Genomic DNA, 14,345 nt, shown 5'->3' with positions numbered 1-14,345 from the left:
TCTAAATGCTCAGGTTTGAGTCGATTCCGCGTGCTTCTAAGTTATAGTTGTCGTGCAATGTTGTATTGCACACTGATGCAGAACGCTTCCCACCTTTGTCAAATAACATCATAGAAGTACACGTTGCCCACTTTTGATGAAAAATCACATTAGGCAAGTACCATGGTAGCATCTATGAATTGTGCATAATTTAAGGGTTTTTATTATGAAGGGTGAGGATGTGGTTGCTGAATCAGAACTCGAGGGGATCTTGATGTCATGAAGAACAAAATGGTTGAGGCCTATGTTAAGCTCTGATTTTACATGGAGGGTTATATCTATGCTCGTACTTGTGTAATTTGTTTATCCAGTGATGCTGCTAATTAATTTGGTTTGCCTTTCACCGGTCATCGACTCTTATATGAACTAAATGTACAGTAGACAATGAAGAGTGAAAAACTTTTGAGCTTATATGAATGTATGCAATTATGGATACATTGTATGTATGAACGAATTCTACATGTATAATTATAATATTTTTTATTCGTAAGAAATTAATAGTGATGGACAACACAAATAAGCTTGTCATTGGTAATAAATATAGTAGTGACGACCAAGAAGATTAAGTCTATCACTGGTAACATATTACCAGTGACGGGTACGGGTATATTGCCCGTCACTAGTAACCTGTTCACAGTGAAAGTATACCAGTGACGGGCTTGAAAAAACATCCGCCACTGGTAACCATTTAGAGGTTACATTCTTACAGAATCTCGACTCCCTAAAATTGAACTCCTTATCTGGCCGAGTATTCTTAACTCCTTATAATTTGAGGAGCTAAAGGGTGGTCGTTTTGAGTCGATCCCCTATATTTAACTCCTTATAATTTGTTTGACCAATTCTTTTAGCCTTTGTCACAAGCATTCTAACCGGGTTGACCAATAGACATACATATAGTTCATCAACTCTAGCATTTAAAATTAAAACATACACAAAGTTCATTCATAAGCCACCAAATCGATCAAGTTCATCCAAACAACGACTTCATTGATCAAGTTCACCCAAAAACCACCACATCGGTCAAGTTCATCCAAAATGAACGCATATATCAAGAAGCATAGAGAACCTCCAAAATCCATCACATCTACCACTACAATCACCGCCGATGGAACTCTTGCACTTGTGTGCTCATCACCAGCAAGAGTGGAAATACTAATTCATGAAATCTTACATTCAAAAAACAATTCACGATGATGATGTTGAGCATCACAATTCATAATCGGCTTCAATGGAAATACTAATTCATAAAATCTTACATTCAAAAAACAATTCATGAAATCTTCGGCATTTCATTGAGCACTTGGCTTATCATCGAATCATCACACATATATATGAAATGGATTTTTTTTGAAATAACATATATATTAGCAAGCCGCCTCATTAAAAACCTTCCAGTCCCCGTAGGTACCCTGGTAAGGAAAAGAGTACGGCTGCTTCAATCGGTTAAAATCAGGGGTTCATCGACCCAATTACAAAAGTCTTACAGGAGAAAGAACAAAATAGTAAAATAATCAACCCACACTAGAGAGGCAGAGTGCAGAGGAGAGCAGCTGCAGCTGCAGCCTACAGTGGCCACGAACGGCAGAGGATACGGTCTAGCTCCGCTGAAACTCCTCCCGGGAGGAAGTAGATCGGGCAGGTGTACAGTCTTGTCCAGAAGTTTAGCCTCGGTAACAAACCTACCTCCCAGCTCGTCCGCGCTTCGCCGATGACCTCCAGGGGTACGAGGCCTGCGATTAAACCTGGCAATGGTTAGGTATCTGAACTGTATCCAAATCAGACCCGCGTAACCAGTTGAGACAAACCGAATTGCTGCCTAGTAGTATGATAGGAACACCTGTGGAGGATACCATGGGCCCTTGTTCACAGTGGCAACACTTTAGAGCAGGGGGCCATTGCCCCCTGAAAGGATCGTATGGCACATAGAAGGAAGCGGTGAATAGGTGCTTTAACAAATTTTAATTCTTTTTTTCAATTTAGGCTTGACACAAATGTAAATTCTCTAGATATGCAACTATATGAATTTACCTATGTGACAAGATGCAAGAAAACAATACACAATACACGATACAAGTAGTAATGTGTGGTAAAGGATAGAAGCAACGAGATGGAGCACGAGGAGACACGAGGGTATGATTCCTGTAGTTTCTTCCTTCTAAAGGGAAGTACGTCTACGTTGGAGGGGTGTGGTGCCACGAAGGCCTACCAACACCACAAAGGCCTCACCCTATTCTCTGGTGAACAACGCCACGAAGGCCTAGCTCATGCTCCACTAAGCGGTTGCCTTAAGATCGCAACCGGCACCTTTACACAAAGCTTGGGGCACGCATCCACAATCGAATAGGGGGCTCCCAAGATGTAACCACGGAGCTTTACATGAAGATTAGCTTCAAGGTCACCTCACAAAGATCCACTAAGAATGGTGTTCAAATACAAATTCCTTTGGTGGAAAGATAGATCTAGATCTCCTCTACCAAATCCACAAGTATTGGGAGATTTGAGTGGGGGAGTAGAGAGATCTAGCAAGGTTAAGCTCACATCAATGGAGGTCAAGAAGCATGCAGGATAGTTGACTTGATAGGAGAAGAAGGGGCCCCTTTTATATGTGCCTCCGAATCGAGCCGTTGGGACAAACCCATGGCCGGTAGTATCGGCAAGGTTGGACCGGTACTACCAGCGGTTAGTCGACGTGTCACATGCCAGGTGGCTGAGCAGCGCTGATGAGTGGCCTCCGGTACCACCGGCCAGGCCGGGCCGGTACCAGTGATGGATGTGAAATACACCACTTTTTCTCGCGTTTAAACCCTTAGCTAAGTCACGAAATTGACTAAGTTTACATCTCAATTTGTTACTAACGACTAATTAATGCAAAGATGTGCAACCTCTCCTACCTTTGAATGGTGTGCAGGAAATCACGTCATAATGTCAAATGGACCTGCAATTACTGAAGGAAATAGTGTTACCAGTGCAACAAAGTTGACCAGCCTCGAAGAGGCGGTTCGAGAAGGTTTAACGGGCATCATTACGGGCAAGTCCCGCCCGTACCATGCGCCCGTACGGCCTGCCGCAGCCTTCTCGAGGTCAAACCCTATAAATTATGTGAAGGACCCGGCACCAAAAAGAGAGTCATTCGTCGCCAAACAGAGCCGCCATCCATCAGATCCATCTACACCACACCGAAGGAGATCCACCACCCAGGAAAATAACCCAATTAGATTTGCTTGCTCTTTTCTTTTATGCATCATCGTCGCATATGCATCATATCATCCATATTTACAACAAATATAATTTATTTTATAACCCTAATTATTTTATTTCCTTCTCATATGGTTTAATAAAACCCTCCCTCTCTTTCTTACTTCAAAATAAAACCAAAATAATAGTAATAATGTTTTGGATATTTTACAAAACCTATTTTAAACCTTTGCTAAGGTTTATACAATTTCTCCAAAGATTTAAAAAACCCCTCTTCTCTCAAACCCGTTTGCTATCTTCTCTTTGGATTCCTGGAAGAATTGTTGAAGAGAAGAAAATAGTCACGCCGGCCCACCTAGCTCCACTTCCCAGCAAATCCAATTTCTTTTCCCTGGCCTTTTTTTTTCGCTTCACCGGACAGCTCGTGGCCCAGCAACATCTCTTAGCGAGAGGACCTTCTTCAACCTGTACGGCAAAGCATCGCTAGACCTGCCTGCGCTGTCTAGGTACCATCGCAGCTCCTCTCCATAAAAAGGTACCTCGCCTGCAGAACCCTAGCCACTTCTTTTCCTCCCCGCCGCCACTCTCTCCATCTCCTCGCTGCCCTCCTTTCTTCACGGGAAATCACCGCGCCATGAAACTGCCGCGCGAGCTCTGCCTCCTCGCCTCGGTCTGCTCGCTGGCCACCTCCTCGGCCTCCAGCGGAGCCCCTGCCTCGCCGCCGACGTGCTCAACGACGCTCTCGACGTCAACCTGTTTTACCACGTTCGCCACCAAGCTCCTGTGCATGCGTGACAGCAACATCCACGTCTAGGTCGACCTCACCTTCGTCCGGATGTCCACCAGCGCAAGCACCTCTTGTTCCCGAGCTTCACCAAAGCCACCTGGGTCCGTTCTTGCGTGCGTGCGCGCAAGTCTCCGCCAGTCCGCCTTGCACTGCTCGGCATCGTCGCCATGACGTTCGGGACGTCGTCGATGTTCGTAACCTCATCTCCATCTTCGACCGCTGCCCCGCGTGAGCTCCGCCTCCCTGCAGCGAGCCAACGACTGAACGTCGCCTGCCCCTGCTCCTTTCCGTTGACGCCAACGACCTGCACCCATGCTCGCCGCTCGTCTCCGCCTCCGTTCCATCCATGTACTTCGCCAAGTACATCGTCGTCTACGTCCGGCCGTCGACGTGCGCTAGTCGCTGCAAGGTTGCCACCGTCCCCATGAAGCTTTTTGGTGGAAAACTGCTGAGTTTGCAGCAAGGTTTTTGGAGGACCGACGTAATGGTCACAGCCCAGGAGAATGAGGAGCTGCTCCGTGCTTTTTTCATGGAAGAGATTGAGGAGGTGCTCAAGGATACAAAAAGCTGGCTGCTAGACTAAGATTGCATGCCAATAGAGTTCATCCATAATTTCACTTTTTTCTTACTTACTACAGTACTACAGAATTCATAGCACACATGTACTTCCCTATAAGCAGTTCGGCAAAGTAATAGGGATATATATTAATCTGCATTTGCTTTGCCCTGGTCTCCCTGGAAACAGTCTGCTGTTTTTAGCAACCAATCCGCAGGTTCACAACTTCACATATACATGGATATGCATTTGAGTGTTTGACCATTGTCTTGCTCAATTGTGGCAATTGGCCATTTTTTCCTTCTGATTTATCAATTTGAGATCTCTCATCTTACATCGAGAGAACATACCCAATTCTTCTGTCCTTTGATTTTATCTTTCGTTTTGTTTATGCATGAGAAATCTCTGGATTTTATGTTTCCACCTACAAAATGGTTGAAAAGAGTCGGAATTCATTATTTGTCAACATATGAGAGTCACAAATTCAATCTTTGTCAGATATGTGCCAGACAAATTCACGCCATGTTTTTGGGCTAAAAGTTCATAAACTGAATATTCAGATTTGATCTTCGTTTCTGTTCAAAAAAGAAAGATTTGATATTCCTTCTGTCATTCTATCCTAAAGATCTAAAAGAGCGGAGCGGGAAGCTTAATATTTTGTGGTAACCCAGGTGATATTGTTGGACTTCCCCGTTTAGATGAGGCCTACAGTGCCAGTGTTCTATTCTGGTCCAAGAAATCCTAGCTCTCACTTACAAGGATGATACTTGGTAGTTGGTCGTGTAAATGGTGAACTCCAGGCTTTAGCACCTCTTGACACACTCAAGTCATTTTATTGCTCTGATGAAGTAGCTCATAAGACATGACTGATCTATTCTCACATTCGTTGCAGCAGATAAAACATATAAGTTGCTTATTAAAACAGATAAGCCACGGACAAAACTGATCTATCCTTATTTATTTTGCAAGAGAACTGAATAGTTACTTACTGATAAGTTGCTTTAATTATTTACTCTTTTCCATTGGCCCTTCCTGTCTTGCTGCATCCCATTTCACTTCTTAGTTTGTGAAAAGGGGTGGCTAGATGCGACATAAGGAACATTAAATCGTATACTTATTTGGATAGTAGAGAAACAAATAAAAAATTATTTTGCTCCACTTCCCTTTTTCAGGAGCTTCACAATTATAAAATGCCAACTAAGATAAGAGGAAGCACTTTTACAAGCTAGAAAACCATAAAAAATAAAGCTATCCCATGAATGCTGAGATGAATACAAGAGTTGATTTGATATACTCAGACTGCAGTACATGTAAACTGATCTCAAAACATGGATTTATGATCTGCATTTTATTTAGTACAACGATGCATTCTTAAATCTACTTTTGAATGATTTTAAAGTATGACTGCTACCAGGTACTATGATATCACCCTTCATGAGGAAGACGTATATGTTCGAGAGCATGACTGAATATAATTAAGAGGATGTATTGTTGCATATTCAGATTTTTTTTGGGTGTATTGGCGATAATGAATATGTTTTTTTAAGAAATCATGAGAGAGTTCGAAAGGTTACTACCATATTCATTGGAACAAGTATTGTAATGGAGTTACAATTTTGTTTACTATGATTTGCCAAAACTAGCAAACCTGTTGTTGTTGTGTGTCTGTTCACCGTTTTTCTGTATGCCCTCCCACTATCAGTGTATCCTATGACCAAATTAATTACGACTTATTTGTATGCCTTAGTTAATGTGGGTAAAATTTTATATACCGTTCAATCTCAACACAAAAACATGCCTCCCACCGGTATAAATAGAAGGACACCGGTTATTATTACCATGCCCACTTATTTGCTTGATCTTCAAGATTAAAATTGTATACACCTAATTTCAGTGTATGTTATCTACAACTTCATTGCCAACCATCCTAAAACCTACTGTTCAAACAAGAAAATATTAATTACTTCCATCAATCTAAATATGTTCTTAAAAATATCACAACCATCATATTACATGGTCGGCACGGCGTGCCGCCGTGCCATCCATTGCTAGTATTATCAATCTTAGGATCACCCAAAAGGAGTGTGATTTGCTCAACAAACCGATTCAGAACTATGCTCGGATGGAGATGGAGACCATCTTGTCTCCCCCCGTGTGAACCGACATACTCAGTACGATTTTGGGCCTGGCCCAGTTTGTTAACGCGACAGACAGCGTACCCATCACGACATTAAACGCTACGCGACTTGCCTTTTCTTCTTCCCAGTCTCAAACGCGCGGCCGCCGCCGACGCCGTTCCCCACCGTCGGCACGAGATGGAGAGCGATGCCATCATCATCCACCGTATCGTGATGACCCGTGGTGTCGACTGGAACGGCTCCACAGGCAACCAGTCCTTGGCGCTGGATCACATCCACGGTTACTACAAGAAGGCGCTCGATCGACTCCCGCCGGAGCTGATCCCGAGCCTCCTCGACGCCGGCTTCTGCTTCGGTTTCCTCGACCCCGTCTCCAACATCATCGCCAACACAGTTTCCCACCACCTAGCCAACACGGTCTTCCACGAGCTAGGCAAGGGGAGGGAGAATAAGAAGAGATCACGGGCCGGCATCTGCAAGAACGGGGAGAAAAGCGAGTCGAGGCGCGCGGCCATCTCCAAGATCTTCACGGAGTCGAGCAAAGACGTCCACCTCATACCCCGCCCCTCCGACAGAACCAACGCCATGCTCCTGACCAGCAGCGTCGCCGCCCGATCGCTCCGCGGCCTCGTCGCCTTCCTCACCTCCTACTTCCGCTACCTCACCACCTGGGACGCCCTGCGCTACCTCGTCCTGTCCGGCGCTGACCTCCTCGTCGCCGTGCATCTCATCCAGGAAGTTCGCCGCGACGCGCGCACCATCCACGACGACCCTACTGCGAGGATAGCCCTGCGATGTGCTGCCATCTCCGCCTTGCATCCCGCGGTCGACGCACTGGTGTCTCGGTCTTTCTTGCTGGCTTCCCGTGCCGCATCAGCGATTCCAATGTAGAGAGACTCTCTGTGTTACTCACCTCCACCACCACGGATATGACAATGCAAGAGACTACTCCTATGCAGCAGGCCATTGCAAGGCTGCAACACAGGAAAACCAAGGCCATTACAAGGCTGCAGCAAAGCAAATTGAAAAATTTCCCGGTTGGGGCTGGGCTGCAGATCTCCCTCAAGATGGCGCTTCTGGATAAGATCCACCTGCTATACCTCGAGGCGATTTCCCGCATACCGAAGCACGAACTGCGCTCGCGCCACCACCGCGGGCTCCTCAAGGCCGGCCACTGCTACGGTCCTTGTGACCCTGTCACCAACATCATCCTCAACACCATTTGGTATGACACCATGTATCCTCCAGAGCAACACTTTGAGGTTGCGATGATCTGCACCAAGAGCCTCGCCCGCGTCGAATTCCTCTCCCTCTGCGGCCTCGTTGCCTACATATGTGCCCGCTTCCCTGACTTTTCTGTATACGAAGCTATGAGACGCCTGGTTATCTGCAATGCCAGACTTGATAGTGTCGTTGAGATGGCAAAAGCAGAAGGTCATGATGAAGGAGACATCCCCTTTTCTGAATCTGACGCCTATGATACCGCGTCTCGTGCTGCACATCATCCCAGTCCTGCTGCGTTTGTAGAATTTGCAACGACAGTGATGCCGCAGGTGGGGGGAACCCTTTGGTCGACAGCTGAGGTTAAGCGGGTGCTCTCTTCCAGTAATATTTTTGCCATATCTGAAACTTTGTCACGAAAATTGCCGCCTAGCAAATCTCTGAAGAAGGCCCGGAAATTGAGCAGCCGCGCCACCAAGATTATCTCAGCGAACCGTGACAAATTTGAGGCACGTCAGGGTACAATTGTCAAAATGGTTGAAACTGCATTACTTACATATGCAAAACAAATGGCAAGTTCGATTTGTATCATGTAACTTACTGTAACATAGTACTAGCATTCGCTCTGTTTGACACATATGCTGATCTTATCTCTATCTGATTATTACAGGGACAGGAATGTGAGCTTCACTTCATCTGTGATGTGAATTCTACAATACCTGAGGATGGTGTATGCTACTGCGCACACAGCTGCAGTTACCCATTTTCTCACATGAACATCTTGGCGACGCGAAAAGGTTCCCAGAATGATCAAGTTCCCACACTCTTCTTCATCCAGTGTAGCAATAGTGACGAACACATGCAAGACAAGGCATTTTTGTGCTGTCCTATATCTGATCCATCAAAAGATGCTGGTATGCTCTGTCACAAAGTCATATATGGATATATCAGTTTTCATCGCATAACTAAGTAGTAGGGGTATCAACGGGAAATGCATATCTGAACACGAGCTGAGATGCACCTGTTTTCTAGACCACACATTCGCGCGGCGGTTGGAGGCAACGCTCTGTATTATACGCCGTATGCCATTTGTTTATTGAAATGTCTACTGTGCCTTGGTCCACATCTGCGCACACATTAAAGCCAACTTCCCCCGACGTCCGTAACTGGTACAACATCTTTGGACGGAAAGAACCGCGTTAACAAGAATGTATACTTTGTTGCGCACACGCCACGGTTATTTATTTTTTATGCTCTCACTATCAACCGACTACAGCTGCGTTTATCCTCCTTCTCCCATAGCCTTCTCCTCACCTCTTATCCCCACCGTTTTCCATCACCACCACCTCCGATTTTCCCTCGTCCCGCACCGCACTAGCACCTCATCTTCGAGCGCAAGATCCTATCGCATGCAGCAGATCCTCCATGGCCGTGGAAGGAGTTGCCCGGGACTCAAAACGTTGAGCTCATCTCGGCCATGGCCGGGAATCCAACAACCACGACCTGCCTACTCAGCATGTGCTTGCGCTTCAAATCCACGCCCAAGGGCTCAGGAGGAGGCGGCCACGCGCAGCCGGAGCCGGCACGCCGGTGCCCTGAAGCAGGTTCTTCCATGGCGGGGATCTGAAGTCTGATCCAGAGAACCATCCACGGCCCAGCCAGCGCATCAGTTCTTCAAGGTCAAGTGGTCAACCCATCCATGGTCCTCCACTAGCCGCACAAGTCATGCAGCAGCAGCAGATCCCATTGAAGCTCACGGCTGGTATACCAGCAGGATTAGTTCTTCGCCGGCCAAAGCCTAGTGCGTGTTCAGCTACTTCTACATGCCATTAGTCCGTGCCGTACTCAGTTTGCGCGTGGACATCGCGTGGATTAGCCTCATTATCTCTATCATCATTAACCTGTTGGCTTCTAGTAGTCCATTGGTCCAGGCAGATCTCTAGTGCTAGGTCTTTATTTCAGTACCGCGGTCCATAATCAGGCACCGTGCTGTACCATTGGTCCAACAGGTCTCTGGCTAACAGGTTAAAACGTGAAGCAAACAACCATCAAAAACTGCCCCTGCTATATACGACGCCCCGTGGTACTTGCCTTTTTCTGTGTCCCGTATCTGACACAAAACTCTGCAACGTCTCACACCCCGAGACCAAATGTATGGTCCATAAAACGAGCTCATGTGAGCCCGAGTGCAGAAATGCCTCTCCCGGGTATCAACTTTCCATAATACTTAATTATCTTAATCTTTTGAATGATGTTTACAACATCCACCCAACTTCCACAGTATATGAACCGAGCTTTGTAGGGGTTTATCTTAAAGCACATAATCCAGATATGGACTCTAGTGCCAACATACTTTCAAGTTGCATTCAGTTTGGGACATTTAGCTAGCATGAAATATCCTATATGTAGAATAATGTTTAACTTGGTGTTTTTTCGTGGAGTTCAAATCTTAAGTTTTACTTCCTCAGATATATTCATAAAAGAAGACCGCATTTTCTTAGTTCCTCTGTTCAAAAGATCGTCCGATTAAATGATTAATCGGCCAATTAATCGCTACTCGGTGGTCACCGATTAGCCAATAAACTCATTTATCGCCTGATTAATCGGCAGATTTGCCCATTAATCGCTAATCGCTAGTCGGCCGAGTTGACACCGATAAGCGATTTCCTCAATATCCATGAGTATGCATTTTTCTTTTTATGCAAATACTTCATTGTACTCTTGTTGTTGTTACAGGATATCATACACTATCCTGTGATTGCTTTGGCTATCTACATAGCTTGTTTTCTGGAAACTCATATCTTATTCTTTCTAATGGTATAATTTTTATAGTCCAAAATTATATTATATTGGTCAAATTGATGATCTTGGGATACGCGTAGACCCTATAAACCGGGACGGAGGTAGTACTTCAGTAGTATGCCAACTCAAGATGCTAGTTATTGTGCATGCATGGCTCCGTTCTTACATACTGGCATATTCTGATACAGAGTTTTATTCAGCTGTTGTTTCTTGTTGTTATTGTTACTTAGCTTTGATGCTGATGTCTATGTCAAGCTGATGATCATTTATTTTCCTTTTCTCTGTTGACAGGTCGCTGCTATCATTGTGAGTATGATGGGATCAAGATTATCCATCCATCATCAAAATCTTACCTAGGGCGTTGCACAGATTTTGAAGAAATGGCTCGTGGAGAAAGTGCAGTGGACGCCCAAGGACTTGCTAAAAAGGGGCAGATGAATACTCTGTTTGATGATACATTGGAATATGAAGACTCTATCTATTTTGATCCTGCCTGGGACGTTGATTTTAGAATTTTCATCGATCGGACTGCTAGGGATCAAGCGAGGCAGGAAAAATTGAAGAAGGAACAACAGCCAGGGAGGAGCGTAGACTATTCTTGGATAGACAAATTGGTGTACGAGGATTCCTTGACTCGGAGCCCATATCTGATGTGCTAGTTTTTTCTTTTAACTTGGGTTGTCATTTGTGCCTTTTATTATGTATATGCTAGAGATGCTCTTACATCCTGAGTGGTTTCCGCATATGTGTGCACTTGTACAACGACACAAAGGACTTGGTCTAAACGTATACATTGAACGATAGCAAACCAATATGCTAAAACTAACAAACCTAGAGATAAATTACTCGAACGAATTAACTAACACAAAGGGAGATACACGTGACTAAATTACTAAAAACTAGAGACTAAGGACTTGGTTTAAACGTATCTCTCATGGCTTCAATAGGAAAAGGTTGCGCAATAAACATAGCTCAAATGAGAAAGGTCGGGTGAATCTGTCAACTATTATAGTCTGGTAGCGACGGTACAAGCATCTCGGCTCGTGCATGTTAGAATACTTATATGTCTAGAGATAGAACATGATTCTAGAGATCATCTTGAACTCCAAGTTTGTCTCCTCCGCGTACTTCTATATATATAACCCATGAGGGGCATCACAATTAACAATAAAACATATTATATGGATTCACCTATTTTCACATGAGGGGGACTGCTGAAATATAAATACATTGCCTAACACTTTCCACCAGTTCAAACTTTTGGGATAGTTTTATAGTGCACTAGTGGAATGCCCGTGCTTCGCCACGGCTCCTTACCATATGCCTACTGTCACAATATTACATGGCTCCCTACTTTATGTGTAATGTCGCCAGTATTACACGTGTATAAACATTTAAGTACATAAAAATAATCACATATTATTAAAAATATCTTAAGATCACATCACATCATATAATGCAATAACCGACACATTATTTCTTATATTATTTATTGAAGCCATGCTCCCTTGATGCGATTAAGATATGCTTGCACAACATCATGAATGTTGTCTTCAATTTCGTTAGCAAGGTACTTGAGTATGTGTATCAAAAACTTCTCCTCAACTCATAATCATCCTGCACAAGCAATCAATCGAATTTGCATGAAGTTTTATTCATAAAATATAAAAATGTGAACATGGGGTACTCAATACTCAGGGTGCAAATTGGATGAACAAATCTTTTACCATCCCATGAAAGCATAAAAGTAAGGGCATGTTTGATTCCCAGCCACACTTTGCCAAGCCTAACTTTGGCAAGTGTGGCAGCCACAAAAGTGTGGCTAGGATTTTGAAAGCCATAAAGTGTGGTAAAAGTTGACAAAAAATTCACTCTATGACAAGTGGGCCATATGGATAGTGAAGTGTGGCAGCTCTAAAGTGTGGCAAGAACCAAACACATGCCAAATTGCCATACTTTAGCTTGGCAAAGTGTGCCTGGGAACCAAACATGCCCTAAATACTAACCAGACAAACTTCTTGTAATGATATCCACAGAAAGTCACCTATCGGTGCTTGTTGGTATTGGAATACCGTGAGGGTATTTCGGTGGCCAAAAACAAATATTGAAATTCCATCTAGGTTGTGCTATTTCAAAAACGTCATTTAGATAGAATGAGCACCTCCAACAGAGGTTCAGAAGAGGGGTCCAAAATAGATCACGCCGCGGATTGAATGTGAAATATCTTCGGTTGTACAAAGTAAAAACCCAAATGATACCCCTAATTTAGCAGAAAATATTAATAATATTTCATTATAGAGGGTTAAAATAAAGTACAAAATAGATGATTCATTAGTAATTTCAAGCTGAAAGAATACAAAATGTTCATATACCTGAAACTATAATAATGAACTTGCCCCATTGATCCTTGCCATTTCCATGAACCATTCCTGCAGAAAATGGCTGCAATCCCCGCGTCGCTCCGCCGCTAGAGGATATCTTCTAGTTCAATGAGTTGAAGAATACGGCCATTGGGTTTTGAAATACGTTTACAAAATATTGGTGCAGCACCGGTAGCACATTTGTGTGCTTGTACTTTCACTCTACAACATTTAGTACTTGAAAAATAAGGACCAGTCAACATCATTATTAGCAATTATGACATAATGATTTCGAAGCATAGACATCATTATTATCATATCTAGTGATCTTTGATATCATATCATCATGCTCTAGATCTCAACATGGAGAGATTTAATACATATTCAAAATAGATGAACAACAAAGTCAAGGGAGGTCTGCCACGTCTTAAGCGGGCCGGCCCATTAAGTTTGTGGGCCTTGCCAGCTGACTTAGTTTGACCGGACAACTATTGAGTGTATTTAGCTCTAAAAAGAATTAGTAATCACCTATTTATACTGAACATCTTTACTTATATATATGTCATTATGTTACTACATCTTATTTATATTTTATATAACCACGTAATTGATTTTGATAATCTGTTAATACAAATCCAAACATTTACATTAGCGCAAAGCAAAATTGTACTTTTTCAAAATTATGACATCTAGTATTTTTTTATTTGGTTGATTTGAATTGAATTCTGATTATGCCATTTATTATGTCTGTAGGTGGCCAATTCCAAAAATTTATATTATTTTAAATTTGGTTGAATCGAATTGAATTCTGATTTGTACCACTTTTTCAAAATCATGCTAGCTTAAGTAACCAAACAAAGTAAAGCGCAACATCAAAATCACACAAATCTACAAATTAATTTGTACCACTTAGACATATTGTAGTGTGTATGCATATTTTATATATTTTTTGGTAGTTTTAGATATATTGATATAGTGTTCTAGAACAATCACCGTAACTAAGGTTTCTATTATAGAATTGTCTAGATTAGTTGTAAACAAGTGCCATTTCTCTAAGGACGTGTTTGGTAGCATGCATCTAATTTGGGATTTTCAGGGCCTGCCCCATCCGAAACTGAACTTGGGTCATGTTGTGTACTTTGTTTGGTTCCATTTTTCACACCAGGTAGGCAACTATGTCCTTTGTTTGATAGGATGTACAAAAACCTTTTTGCGCTAGGTTTATGCAAATAATTTGTGTTTGGTTG

The sequence above is a fragment of the Lolium perenne genome, chromosome 7, assembly GCF_019359855.2.
Source record: "Lolium perenne isolate Kyuss_39 chromosome 7, Kyuss_2.0, whole genome shotgun sequence".
NCBI lineage: Eukaryota > Viridiplantae > Streptophyta > Magnoliopsida > Poales > Poaceae > Lolium > Lolium perenne.
This window is presented reverse-complemented; position numbering follows the sequence as displayed.